This window comes from Geotrypetes seraphini, chromosome 2 (genome assembly GCF_902459505.1).
Source record: "Geotrypetes seraphini chromosome 2, aGeoSer1.1, whole genome shotgun sequence".
Classification (NCBI taxonomy): Eukaryota; Metazoa; Chordata; class Amphibia; order Gymnophiona; family Dermophiidae; genus Geotrypetes; species Geotrypetes seraphini.
The window spans coordinates 325,912,784-325,926,188 of record NC_047085.1 but is presented as its reverse complement, the minus strand read 5'-3'; the positions used below and the strand labels follow the sequence as shown (position 1 = coordinate 325,926,188).

General features: G+C 45.3%; 1 protein-coding gene across 2 annotated transcripts in view; it reads right to left on the bottom strand.

The window, feature by feature from the left end:
- The window catches only part of LRRC3B (leucine rich repeat containing 3B), a 152,878-nt gene that overhangs the window by 23,174 nt on the left and 116,299 nt on the right, over positions 1-13,405 (bottom strand). The window contains exon 2 of one of the 2 annotated variants that reach the window (XM_033933807.1): positions 5,545-5,672. The exons of the other annotated variant lie outside the window; for it this stretch is intronic. The gene's annotated coding sequence lies outside the window, so the exon portion shown is untranslated. The remainder of the gene's footprint in view (positions 1-5,544; positions 5,673-13,405) is intronic. 2 annotated transcript variants of the gene reach the window in all.

The window sequence follows — 13,405 nt, the reverse complement described above, 5'->3', positions numbered from 1 at the left end:
TAGTAAAGAGGACATAAAAAGGTGAGAACAATAGGAGGGTAAGAGCTTAAAAAAAAGTAAAAAGAAAACTAAAAGTGCTTTAATTTCTCGAGGCCTGGAATAAAGGAACCAATAATTTATGTAAAGTGAAGAAGTGAGGAAATACCCTGCATGAATTACCGTATTTTCGCGGATATAACGCGCGCATTATATGTGTTTTTACGTACCGCGCATACCCCTCGCGCGTTATATGCCTGAGCGCGGTATACAAAAGTTTTAAAACATAGTTCCCACCCCGCCCGACGCCCGATTCACACCCCCAGCAGGACCGCTCACACCCCCACCCCGAACGACCGCTCGCACGCGCTCCCACCCGCACCCGCATCCACGATCGGAGCAAGAGGGAGCCCAAGCCCTCTTGCCCGGCCGACTCCCCGACGTCCGATACATCCCCCCCCCCCGGCAGGACCACTCGCACCCCCACCCCGAAGGACCGCCGACTTCCCGACAATATCATGCCAGAAGGGAGCCCAAACCCTCCTGGCCACGGCGACCCCCTAACCCCACCCCGCACTACATTACGGGCAGGAGGGATCCCAGGCCCTCCTGCCCTCGACGCAAACCCCCCTCCCCCCCAACGACCGCCCCCCCCAAGAACCTCCGACCGCCCCCCAGCCGACCCGCGATCCCCCTGGCGACCCCCACGACCCCCCCCCCCCCCTTCCCCGTACCTTTGGTAGTTGGCCGGACAGACGGGAGCCAAACCCGCCTGTCCGGCAGGCAGCCAACGAAGGAATGAGGCCGGATTGGCCCATCCGTCCTAAAGGTCCGCCTACTGGTGGGGCCTAAGGCGCGTGGGCCAATCAGAATAGGCCCTGGAGCCTTAGGTCCCACCTGGGGGCGCGGCCTGAGGCACATGGGCCCAACCCGACCATGTGCCTCAGGCCGCGCCCCCAGGTGGGACCTAAGGCTCCAGGGCCTATTCTGATTGGCCCACGCGCCTTAGGCCCCACCAGTAGGCGGAGCTTTAGGATGGATGGGCCAATCCAGCCTCATTCCTTCGTTGGCTGCCTGCCGGACAGGCGGGTTTGGCTCCCGTCTGTCCGGCCAACTATCAAAGGTACGGGGAAGGGGGGTGGGGGGGTCGTGGGGGTCGCCAGGGGGATCGCGGGTCGGCTGGGGGGCGGTCGGAGGTTCTTGGGGGGGGCGGTCGTTGGGGGGGAGGGGGGTTTGCGTCGAGGGCAGGAGGGCCTGGGATCCCTCCTGCCCGTAATGTAGTGCGGGGTGGGGTTAGGGGGTCGCCGTGGCCAGGAGGGTTTGGGCTCCCTTCTGGCCCAACTACCAAAGGTACGGGGTGGGGGGGTCGTGGGGGTCGCCAGGGGGGTCGCGGGTCGGCTGGGGGGGCGGTCGGAGGTTCTTGGGGGGGGGGCGGTCGTTGGGGGGAGGGGGGTTTGCGTCGAGGGCAGGAGGGCCTGGGATCCCTCCTGCCCGTAATGTAGTGCGGGGTGGGGTTAGGGGGTCGCCGTGGCCAGGAGGATTTGGGCTCCCTCCTGGCCCGATATTGTTGGGGAGTCGGCGGTCCTTCGGGGGGAGGGATGTATCGGACGTCGGGGGGGGGCATCAGGCTTTCAGGATGGGGACAGACCTTCAAGGGGGGACAGTGCACGGAAGTCAGGGGGGTAAACGGAGAGTCGGGACAGCGCACAGAAAGTCAGGGCGGGCGAAAGGAGCGTCGGGCAGCATGCGCGGTATACCCGTGAGCGCGGTATACCAAAGTTTTTGTACATAGCATCGTGATTTCTGCGCGCTATACCCGTGTGCGCGTTTTACACGGGTGCGCGTTATATCCGCGAAAATACGGTATGTCATGCCTATCTGATCTAGGCACCTAACTTAATTTTTTAAATTCCACTTCTTCCTCCGTATTTGCGGTGGATGCGTTCTGGCAATAGGCGCGAACATGAAAAAGCCGCAAATAACTTTTTTATAAGTTATTTGCGGTTTTGGGAAAATGACATCGTTTTCACTATTGAAACCGTGAATAATGTATCAACTGTTATTCACGGTTTTTGAATTAAGCTGCCACTATTACTACTATAGACATTCTCAACCAGCAATTTCATGCAAGCTGGGAAGAAGCCTTTCTCTCTAGGGATGCTGGGAAGCAGCGTTTTTCTCAGTGCACATTGGGAAACATGGAAGCAGTGAATTTGTGGGAGAAAGCATGGAAGCTGCGATTTTCAGAGTTACAGTACAGTAATGGGAGGCGATAACATTTTTTATCGGTACTGTACAGTAAAAGGAAAAAACTTTAGTAATGACATTTTTCGGGGGCAGAGTCAGCGGCCAAAAAATCGCGAATAAGCGAAACCATAGATATGGAAACCACAAATACGGAGGAAGAAGTGTAGTTTAATTGGTGCCATTAATAAGGAACAAGGAGCTCATAATTGGCAAAAATTAAAATTAATTGGGTGGCAGGTACCTAACCCTAGGTACCTACTAGAAAGTAGTTGTGGTTAAGGGTGTAATCTTGGACATGCGTTCCATGTAGGCACTTAAAATGGACTTAGGTGCCAGTATTTAGGCCAAAAAACCCCTGGCATAAATAAGGAGGCTGACCAAATGCTCATTTTACTAAGCTGCGTTAGGGCATTAACGTGCGGAATAGTGCGCGCTGAATTGCCGTGCCCGCTAGACCTTACCGCCAGCATTGAGCTGACGTTATTTCTAGCCACGTAGCGCATGGTGTAGCATGCGGTAATATCCAGTGTGCGCTAAAAACACTAGCGCACCTTAGTAAAAGGAGCCCCAAGTCCAAAATATATATAAACCAGGGAATAACCTTCTGACACAAGAAGGGATATAATGAAAATAAGATGATACAATAATCCCTTACTCTAAAGCTCTGATACATAAAAAGTGTGTACTATCTGTGCATAACATATGCTCGGAGACCTGGAGCCCGCCTGGGAATGAAATCCCCAATGAAGGACTCACTACCCAATCATCGCATAAGTAAAAAAGTATTTGCTTCTTGCATTAAAAACAGTCGAAACCAAAAACAAACATCTTCAAAAACCTTGGGAGGGGCACCTCCATTTTAAGCACCGCAAGACACGATGCTATAAACAGTGCCTAGCTGAAGATTGACATGCACTATGTGCCAAGTTCCTTGGGGCCTATCTTTTAGGTGCCATTTATTGTATCAGGCCCCAAACGTGTGCAGAAATGCAGTGTATAGTGCTACTTTTGCATGCAAGTTCTACTACTATTACTATTAATTATTTCTATAGCACTACCAGACGTACGCAGCACGGTACAGAGTGACAAAGAGGACACTCCCTGCTCGAAAGAGTTTACAATCTAAACTGACAAGATAGAAAAACAGGATGTCATGGATACAGTTAAGGGGAATGGTTAATCAGCTGGCTGGGATGGTAGGCAGAGGAGTAGGGTTAAGGATTGAAAGCTATATCAAAAAGGCGGGTTTTCAGTCTGCCTTTAAACAAGGGAAGGGAAGGGGCATGACGGACAAACTCGGATAATTTATTCCAGGCATAGGGGGCAGCTACATGAACAAAGTCTGGAATTGGCAGTGGAGGAGAAGGGTACAGCTAAGAGTGTCTTGTCCACATTTATATAGAAACAGGAACCCAACACAGTCCATGTTTCGATCAACAAATCTTCATCAGGGGTCCGATGTGTTCCTTTTGTGATGAACCATGTGGAGCACGATAGCGTGCAAAAGTTTTTGCGTCTGGCTAAATGCAGCAAGAGAGTACATACTGTATCTTTTTGTATTTTGTAGGCTGTGTTCGTAAGTGGCAGCGCTGCCTGGGCCCTCCCATGATCTACCCTTGTGAATACCCCCTTGCAGGTATGTGCTATGCCATTTACACACATCCTAATAGAATAATGCTCAGTCAGTTTGCTGTCACAGACATGTGCAACTGCCAGTTTTCTGTACATTTATGCATGCAAGTGGTTTGTAACTGAGTGCCCTGTTATAGAACTGCCCTTACAGCTTTGCAAGAACAGCAAAAGAATTCAGGGACTGAATGGCTTGATTTCACTAAGAAAAAAAGGAACACCATGATAAAATAATTACAAACAATACAAAATACAGCCCTAAGACTCATCTACTCACTGAAAAAATATGACCATATCACAGAAGCATACCATGACTCACACTGGCTTCCAATACAAGCAAGAGTACACTTCAAATTCTACTGTCTACTTTTCAAGGCTATTAACGGAGAAAGCCCAACCTACTGGAATAACCAACTAACCCAATCCTCTACAACCAGGCACAGGAGAACCCACTCACTATTCACACACCCATCATCCAAAAATGTCAAACGAAAAAAACTATATGACAACCTAATAGCCTCCAAAGCAGCTAAACTGGACAGACAAATCACCATTCTGTTATCATCGACCACAGACTACAAAACCTTCAAGAAAGACATCAAAACCATACTCTTCAAAAAAATACATAAAACCCATCTAGCATGACCAGTCCCTACCCAAACCCCACCTACCCTATCTATACCCTTAATACACTCTAATTTGCTTCTAACTACCCAACAAAGTCTAAAATGCTTCTAATTACCCAACATTTATTACCTTAAGATCTCGACAACTCTTTGGTACTTCTTAAGTAACTATTATGACATCGCTTATGCTATTCCTGTAAACTTTTATGTAATTCTTGATAACTTTGATGTAATCCGCCTTGAACCGCAAGGCATTGGCAGAATAGAAATCACTAATGTAATGTAATGTAACACCAGTTAAATGCCTCTGTCCCTTCTGCCTTACTGCACCATGTGCTTTGAACAAGCTGCCCAAATCCCTATGGTGGGCTCCATCTCAGGCAGTGTTCAAGGCCCAGTTAAAAATCCACTTCTTTGAGAGGACTCCTAACTCCTCTTACCTTGGGTTCTGTATCCCCAAACTATATGTCATGTCTGTCCGCCCATGTTAGATTGTAAGCTCTTCCAAAAAGGGACCGTCTTTAAATGCCAAAATGTATAGCGCTGCTTACGCCTTTCAGTGCTATATAAGTGATAGGTAGTAGTAGTAGTAGTGGTAATGCCACCACAGAGAGAACACAGTGGGGAATGACGATGGACTTGCACAGATGCCAGAGGAGACCCAACCAATGGTAGACCCAAGTTTATGAGAGATCTCAACAAGGCACCATATCAGTGACCTGACACAGAACTTTTAAGCTCTGTTGACTTATGGTATACCGTGGATGTGATACTCGTTTAATACTGTCAGGCCTTTTAGAGGCACCTCCAAGACTGTATGACCCCCGAGACAGGCTCTCTCTGCTGAAACACGGTCCCAATTTGGTGCCTTGTTGAGATCTACCATTGATTGGGTCTCCTCTAGCATCTGTTGCAAGTCCGTCATCTTGACTCACTTTTTGTTGTGCTATTCATTTTACTGAGAGCCACCTTGTGCTGTAAGAAAATCAAACAGCTGTTATCAGCACTGAGCCTCTGAAGTCAGAGGGAAAGGTATGTACTGAGGAAAAGAATTAGGGAGCCTTACCATGAAGAACACCGTGTATTATTTCGTCTTTCAGTTTCACAAGATTTGCTTCAATTCTTCTGAATAATCACCTTCAGAGATGGTTTCCAGCATGGTATGTTTCTCTTCAATATTCTTCTCAGTAAAGACTGAAGCAAAGAATTAATTTAGTTTTTCTATTTTAACATAACATATGAAATGCAGTTACCCAATGACATAGTTCAGCACTTACACTGGCTTTTACTAAACTGTGGTACAGCTTCTTACCGTAGGCTGGCGAGGTAAATATTCAGACACTCACAGGAATTGAATGAGTGTTGGAGCATTTACCTCTCTGGCCCATGGTATAAAGTAGAGAATGACACGGGGACAAATTTCTCACTGTCCCCACTGGAACTCAATTTCCCTGTCCCGTCCCTGCAAGTTTTGTCGCTTTCCCTGCCCCATTTATGTAAGCTCAGCCTTAACCACACAAGCCTTGAACACTTATGATTTTAAAGTGTTTGAGGCTTGTGCAGGTAAGGATGGAGCTTGAAGGAATGGGGCAGGGACTGGAATAGAACTTGCAGTGATGGGACAGGAAAATAAGTTCTCATGGGGATAGGGAAAAATTTGTCCCCGTGTCATTCTCTAGTATAAAGCTCTACTATGGTTTAGTATAATAAGCCCTTAGTCACAAGAAACTAGTACAAACTAGGAATAACTTAACATATTCTTATTCTATTTCTCTAAGATATTTTGAAAAAAAAAAAGCAAAGTTTTCAGCTTCTTACTAAACTTAAAATAATTCCTTTCTAGACGTACATACAATGGAAAAGGATTCCATTCTAAAGCAGCTTGATAAAGAATTTTCAAAGAATGCATAGATTTAACTTTAACCTGAGAAACTCAAGATTAAATAATTCCTTTGATGAGAATTCCTCTTGATGGCTAACTCTCCCTTTTATCAAGCTACACTAGAGGTTTTTATTGTGGGTCGGCGAGGCAAGTGCTCCGATGCTCACAGGAATTCAGTGAGCATCTGGGGGGGGGGGGCTGATTTGTGAAAATGACTTACAATATAATCACAAATCTTGAAAAACTACTCACTTCTAAATCTTCTGTGGTTATCTTTGGATAACTTCGATATAAATACATATTAATTGTGATTCATATGCTGCTTTTTATGACTTTATAAGAATGAAAAGATGAAAATTTAGCATTTTCATGTTTTAAACAAATTGCAAAATTTGACTATCCTGATTACAAAAGCCAAGTTTTATGGAAATGACAGACATTATCCATACTGTTTTTGCATGAGCAATTGGGAAATTACACTTGCAGCCCAGGAACAAAAAACATGAAACATAGCATTAGCAGACATATTATTCCGATGCACTAAGTGTTCAACTGCTGTTGAATATTTGTTGCCCATTCACTCCGCAGGCTTTAACTGGGTAAGAGATTCTCCTACCCAGGTCTCCTACCCAGTTAAATCCTTTTGAATATTGGGCCCTGGAATTTTATCTACTGCAACATTGAAATCAAGTCTGATAATTCTTTCTACCCTCCTGAACAAAAGGGAAGCTGCAGAAACTCACAAAGAATAAAAGACCAGCTGGTAAATCGGTAAAATAATCCTGAAAAATTCAAGAAAATGGAAAATAAATCTATAAATGTCCTTGATAGATTACATGAAGTCCTTAGACTCCCTACTTCATAACTAGACAGTGAAGTGCATAACGATGTTCAGATACCACGAGACATAAGAATTAAAGACAAAAAATTGGAAAAATTATTAACAAATTACCAAGGCCTGATTATAGAAATGCCAAGAATGTGGGGGGAAAAATCATGTTGGGTCACACCTTGGGTAGAATTATACCAAGCTGGACAAATTCCTACAAAACCTTGAAATTTTGGAATTTGACAACAATGTACTTATAAAAACAGTTTTTCTGGATTCAAGCTATACTTTGCAGTGACACTTGGATAATTCATAAGAGTGGACAGGGAGGGGAAGCTGTATAAAACAGTGTAAAATAACTATGAACACTATAAACATCAATCCCAACTTTTTATATGTGCAAAAATTTCTACGAGTAGCCCTTAGTTGTTGCATCCCAATTATTTTTGCAGCATCCCTGGGAAGTGTAACAGTACAAACAGATAGAATGGCGGGGGGTTGAGTACAAAAGTAACATACTGTAACTTCAAAGGAAGCCAAAGTTTGCCTTTCAGTGTATCATGCTTAGTTCATGGGGAGATATTTAAAATACTAACATAAAACAGCTATAAGTGGTTCAAAAAGTAGTCCAAACTAAAGGCTCCTTTTACTAAGCCGCGTTAGGGCATTAACACCCGGAATAGCGTGTGCTAAATTGCCGGATGCTATTCCTTTGAACTATACAACTCGAGCCCTCAGAAGTGGGGATAAGCCTCAGATCATGGAGCAGTGTCCCCAATTACGGGTTATCTTCTGTAAAAACTTTACATGCTCCTACCATCATGAAATATCCCCTTCCCCCCCCCCCGCACCAGCCAAGCTGCACGAGGGATGCCCACTGTCTCCTGCCGAAGCACCCCCCCCCCTGGTCAGAGCCTCCTTCAATCCAACCGTTCCCCTTCCTCTCCCTGTTAAAAATACTGCTGTCTTGCCCTTAACCCATGCTAATTAGCATGCTACTCACCTAGAGAATGCATTTTTAACAGAGAGAGGCAGCACATTTTCTAATCCCCTGATGAAGATCCGCTGTGGATTGAAACGCCCACATATAAGGGGGCGTCGGGAGTTTTGAGTGTATATCAGCACTGGTTGTGGTCTGATCCACCCAAGAAAAGTGTTGCCTTTCTATGCAGGGATGTTCAAATCCTTTGTGATATAATTGTGTTTTTTTCTCAGCAGGTTTTCAAACATTACAACCTTGTTGCTTGTTAGTAAATGGCACGTTATATTTTTTGTCAATGTGTGAAAATTGTAAGGGAAGGGAAGGAGGAGTGGGCATAAGTGATTAAAAGTAAGGTTGCAAGATGTGGACTTGAAATGACATCCAGGACATAAGAGGTCCTATGATCTGACTTCCTAAGATACTGTATATGATATGCCCACCCTCTATGATAGGGTTTGATGGGAATAGTTTATGAAATATGAAAGGTTGTCAGTGATAAATTGAGTTGAAATCTTTGGGTATGCCAGTATTTTGTCAGCAAGTTGTAGCGATTATAAGGAAGTATTACATTACATTAGAGATTTCTATTCCGCCATTACCTTGCGGTTCAAGGTGGATTACAAAAGAGTTAAAGAAGGTGGGTTACAAAAGAAGAACATTGGTCATTTCTAGTAACGGTAAAGAATAGATCAGGTAGTATCGGTAAGTCGGGAAGAAGATGGGAAGAGGAAAGTATTTGTGGTGTTAAGTATATAGGAATATCACTTATTTTACATTATTCTAGACTTACATTATTATACTTTGTTCCCCTTTCTTTTGTCTTGATCCCTCTTCCCCTCTCTTTCTCTTTATACAAATTGCATTTCTGCTCTTCTCCATCTTGTATCGGTAAGTTAATGTTTGTCAGTGCGTTTGATTGTTCGTTGCATTGTTTGTAATTTGTTTTTAATGTACGTTCTTATTATACTTTGTTTTTATATTATGTAAAACCGCTTTGAATTTTTAATAAGGCGGTATATCAAATTTTTAAATAAACCTGAAGACCATTGTTTATGATAATCTTTTTACCCCCTTTTTCTATAAAGACTGCTTGCTAACTGTTGTGTGTGTTACCATGTAATCCATTCTGAGCTCCTTGGGGAGGACGGGATATAAATTGAATTAAATTAATAAAATAGGGAAGGAAATAGGGAACAGAGCAACGCCCACCATGACAGACACACTACACAGAACTCTAGAAGCAGTGGCAACATGGATGAAAGACCACAAACTAAAACTGAACCCAGACAAAACATGGGATGGAAGGGGATGTACATAGATGGATCAAAAATTGGTTGGCGGGTAGGAAGCAAAGGGTAGGAGTGAAGGACCACTACTCGGACTGGAGAAGGGTCACGAGTGGTGTTCCGCAGGGGTCAGTACTCGGACCGCTTCTGTTCAATGTATTCATAAATAACCTAGAAACAGGGCTGAAGTGCGAAGTTATTAAATTCGCAGATGACACAAAACTTTTTAGTGGGGTTAGGAATAAAGAGGACTGTGATTTACAAAGGGACCTGAACAAACTGGGAGAGTGGGCAAATAAATGGCAGATGAAGTTTAATGTAGAGAAATGTCTTGCATGTAGGAAACAGAAACCCAAAGTACAGCTATACGATGGGGGGGGGGCTAGTAATGGGTGAAAGTAGCCTAGAGAAGGACTTAGGAGTATTGGTGGACAAAACAATGAACCATCGGCACAGTGCGCAGCGGCCTCAAAGAAGGCGAATAGAATGCTAGGTATAATCAAGAAAGGTATTACAACCAGAATGGAAGAAGTTATCCTGCCTTTATATCTGGCGATGGTGCGCCCACATCTGGAGTACTGCATCCAATATTGGTCGCCTTACCTTAAGAAGGATATGGCGATATTCGAGAGGGTTCAGAGGAGAGTGACGCGACTGATAAAGGGTATGGAAAATCTATCACATGCCGAAAGATTAGAGAAGCTGGGCCTCTTTTCCCTGGAGAAGCGGAGGCTTAGAGGGGATATGATAGAGACTTACAAGATCATGAAGGGCATGGAGAAAGTAGAGAGGGACAGATTTTTCAAACTTTCAAAAACTACAAGAACGAGAGGGCATTCAGAAAAATTAAGAGGGGACAGATTCAGAACCAATGCTAGGAAATTCTTCTTCACCCAAAGGGTGGTTGCACCTGGAATGCGCTTCCAGAGGGTGTGATATGACAGAGTACGCTACTGGGTTTCAAGAAGGGATTGGATGATTTCCTGAAGGAAAAGGGGATTGAAGGGTATAGATAGAGGATTGGATGATTTCCTGAAGGAAAAGGGGATTGAAGGGGATTGAACGGTACAGATAGAGGATTACTATGTAGATCCTGGACCTGATGGGCCGCTGCATGAGCGGACTGCTGGGTGTGATGGACCTCTGGTCTGACCCAGTAGAGGTACTGCTTATGTTCTTAAAATTCATACTTCTTGAAAAAAAATAAAACCCCAACCATAACAAACCTAGTAATAAACTCAATCACTTACCCTATTCAACCCACTCTAAAACTTCTGAGAATGACGATAGACAGATGCTGCACCATGCAACCACAAATCAACAAAACAATACAGAAATCATTCGTGGTCATGAGAAACCTAAGGCAAGCAAGTTCAAAAATTCTTCTACAGAAAACAATTCCAGCTCATGGTCCAGTCCCTAGTCCTAGGCATCCTCGACTCCTGCAACATCCTCTATCTCCCCTGCCCCGCAACAATGATAAAACAACTACAAACAGTACAAAACACAGCCCTGAGACTAATCTATTCACTAAGAAAACACGACCACATCACCGAGGCATACCTCGACTCACACTGGCTCCCAATTCAAGCAAGAATACTATTTAAATTCTAATGTCTATTATTTAAATCCATAAATGGTGACAACTCAGCCTATTTGAACAACCACCTAATTCAAACTACCACAACCAGACACAGGAGAACCCAGACATCATTCACATACCCTCCAATCAGAGACATCAAACGGAAAAAAACTGTATGATTGCCTTCTAGCCACCAGGCAGCAAAACTAGACCACCAACTCTCCAATCTACTAATCGTGACCCCAGACTACAAAATTTTCAGAAAAGAAATAAAAACTCTGCTATTCAAGAAATCCATGAAGACTAACTAACACCGTACTAAACTTTTCAATCCTCTGAAGCAACCTGCTGTACTCTGTAACACCTCTGGACATGTCCATAAATCCTCTTCTGTAATCCACCTTGAACCGCAAGGTAATGGCGGAATAAAAATCACTAATGTAATGTAATAATAAGTTGCCACAAATTACCAGTTCAAACACAGGGAATTTAAAATTTTCTTATACAGTATATATTTTCCTTTCTAGCAACCCTAACTTGATCCAGTTTACAGATCTAACAGACAATACAATATCAGATAAGTATTAAAGTTTTCTGATCCATCAGCAATTTTATTTTTCAAGTTTCTTTTCCTTAAAATCTTTTTTTCTAAAAAGGATTGATGCTTTGTAATTCTTTATTTTCAGTCTGGTTGCACAAGGCAGATCAAGGAGCACAAGGTTTAGGTAAGTACTGTATTTTCACGCAGATAACGCGCACCCGTGTAAAACGCGCACACGGGTATAGCGCGCAGAAACCACGATTTTATGTACAAAAACTTTTGTATACCGCGCTCATGGGTATACCGCGCATGCAGCCCGACTGTCCTTTCGCCCGCCCCGATTCTCCGTGCGCTGTCCCGACTATCCGTTCACCCTCCCTGACTTTCTGTGCACTGCCCCGCCTCTCCGTGCGCTGTCCCGACTCTCCGTTCACCCTCCCTGACTTTCCGTGCACTGCCCCGACTCTCCGTGCGCTGTCCCGACTCTCCGTTCACCCTCCCTGACTTTTCGTGCACTGCCCCGCCTCTCCGTGCGCTGTCCCGACTCTCCGTTCACCCGCCCTGACTTTCCGTGCACTGCCCCGACTCTCCGTGCGCTGTCCCGACTCTCCTTTCGCCTCAGGCCGCGCCCCCAGGTGGGACCTAAGGCTCCAGGGCCTATTCTGATTGGCCCACGCGCCTTAGGCCCCACCAGTAGGCGGAGCTTTGGGACGGATGGGCCAATCCGGCCTCATTCCGTCGTTGGCTGCCTGCCGGACAGGCGGGTTTGGCTCCCGTCTGTCCAGCCAACTACCAAAGGTACGGGGAAGGGGGGTAGGAGTGTCGTGGGGGTCGGTCAGGGGGGTCGCGGGTCGGCTGGGGGGGGCGGTCGGAGGTTCTTGGGGGGGGCGCTCGTTGGAGGGAGGGGGGTTTGCGTCGAGGGCAGGAGGGCCTGGGATCCCTCCTGCCCGTAATGTAGTGCGGGGTGGGGGTAGGGGGTCGCCGTGGCCAGGAGGGTTTGGGCTCCCTCCTGGCCTGATATTGTTGGGGAGTTGGGGAGTCGGCCGGGCAAGAGGGCTTGGGCTCCCTCTTGCTCCGATCGTGGATGCGGGTGCGGGTGGGAGCGCGTGCGAGCGGTCGTTCAGGGTGGGGGTGCGAGCGGTCCTGCTGGGGGGGGTGAATCGGGCGTCGGGCGGGGTGGGAACTATGTAAAAAAATTTTTGTATACCGCGCTCACGCGTATAATGCGCGAGGGGTATGCGCGGTAGGTAAAAACGCGTATAACGCGCGCGTTATATGCGTGAAAATACGGTATATAGTTTTTTTTAAATGTCTCCCGAATCTCAATCTTTTTCTCTGTATCTTACTGGTTCCTTGACTTTCCAGATCTTCCAATTTCTTTCGCTGGAGCTCAGGTCTTCTTCTGACATCTTTACTTTCTTGAATCTACTCCATAATCTCAAAGAACGTAAAGGAGAAAAACTTAACTAACTGGAACCCAAATGAAAGAAAAGGTGTCCTCTCACCAAAATAAGATTTTTTTTCCCCAATATCTCTTATAAGTCATAAGCATAGTGATAATGGAAAATTCAACCAGCCCTGTATTCTAATTTACCCCCTCCTTTACAAAGCCACGCTAGCGTTTTTAGCTGGCTGCCAAGGTAACAGCTCCGATGCTCATAAAATTCCTATGAGAAACCGAGTTGGTACCGCCACAGCCGGCGCTAAATATGCTAGCGTGGCTTTGTTAAGGAGGGGGTTACAGCAGTAAAGCCTGTAAAGTCAGGTAATTAGCTTTCTCACTATCCAAAAACCTATATAAAAATATTAATATGTAGAAACCACC